This window comes from Echinops telfairi, unplaced genomic scaffold (assembly GCF_000313985.2).
Source record: "Echinops telfairi isolate 266 unplaced genomic scaffold, ASM31398v2 ScPeMD7_18;HRSCAF=68, whole genome shotgun sequence".
Classification (NCBI taxonomy): Eukaryota; Metazoa; Chordata; class Mammalia; order Afrosoricida; family Tenrecidae; genus Echinops; species Echinops telfairi.
The window spans coordinates 86,133,473-86,135,076 of NW_022103915.1; positions in this window are offsets into that span (position 1 = coordinate 86,133,473).

Below are 1,604 nucleotides of genomic sequence, written 5' to 3' on the forward strand. Positions count from 1 at the left end.
AATAATGAGGATGTGGGGAGGGAAGAGCTCATTGGGGAGATACTGCAGAGTAGGATTCCCCCAGAGATTGGAATTTTTCTTCCAATCTCCTGACAGTGTTTGCTTTTATTTCTTTCCGTCAGAACAAGGAAACAATTGGTGAAAACTGATGTAAGCTATGTCAAGAGAGAGACAACTCACACTAATTAAAGAGCCCTGGAAGACAAGTGCTCTCAGAAATTCTGAATGATCATTTACCGGGGCGAACTCCTGGAAGAATTCTCAAGCCTTCCCAAAGCTGAGCTATGGGAGCCTTTTACATGAGGGCAGGTTGAATCTCTGAAGGACAGCTCTCTATTTTCAAGGTCATACCACCAAAAGACAGCGAGTCTCCGCCACAATTTTGAAGCTTGTACATGTGAGTCTAAGAGAATAGAAACGCTCTCCTGAAACCAGGCTGATTCTAATTAAGTCCACGGACCTAATTAAGACATTTGAGGATTTGGGGGCACTCTTTCCCCCAAATGTTAACTTCATCAGTCTCTTTTCTCTATCTCCTTGTTCAATTCCTTCCCAAACTGCTATGATTAAGCTGCTAAGATTAAGCTCCTTTATTGAAAACATGAGAAATGTCTTTTTGCGTTGGAAAAAATGTTCAAAATCATCCTAGGACTATTTTCTTTCTCTTTTTAGGGAGTACAATTCGGCAGGAATAAAGTCACAGGTGAAAAAGATACTTTAGTATTTGTGCAAACACCAGATAGCTCAGACGCCGCGTCTTTCCTTTCTCCGTAGAGAGGTGCTGGATTTGCAAAATCTGCCTGTTAGAGACTCTTTCCTGGAGCAAGCCTATTGTTGCTTAATCATTGTGGAAGAATAGCCGGGAATTTGCCCTTGTGGAAGTAGATAAACTATGTCCATGCCACGCCCCCAAACTCGATCCATTTCCCCTACTGCGTCCCGCTATATCAAGATGTCTAACTGTGAGTGGATGACTCATTGAAGCCAGCAGCCTGGAGTCCTGTATGCCCCATGATGACCCTGTATGTGTCAGTGGAGAATTGTGCTCATTAGGGTTTTCAATGACTGATCTTTTTGGAACTAACTCAGCAGGACTTTCTTCTGGGTGAGTTCGCACCTCCAACCTTCCTGTTAACAATCAGGGCTTTTGATGCCAGTATGGATCCGTCCTCACCCCTGGTCTGCAGATGTCAGAACTGTTTTCGAGGGATCCACATCCCAAAGTGCACTGCAGGAATCCAAACAAAATTGCAAAGGGCTGCGTTGCAGCCTGGCTTCCTCTTGAGACTGTCCAAGTGGAGACATGCGGCCAGAGAGGCACTCACACCCACCTGGCCGTCGGTTGCTTCCCGAGTCTCTCCTGAAGGGGTTCCGGTGCCTTCCTTGCCTCGCTTTTTCCACGCTTCCTTTCCACTCCTCCTTTCCACTCCACACCTGGGACTTCTCCCTAGAGCTTCCCAAAAACCCCTTTTTATTTATTTTTTTTCAATGTTCACAGGTTTTTTTTAAATCATAAGGGGCTCATACAACTCTTATCACAATCCATACATACATCAATTGTGTAAAACGCATTTGTACATTCATTGCCCTCATCATTCTCAAAA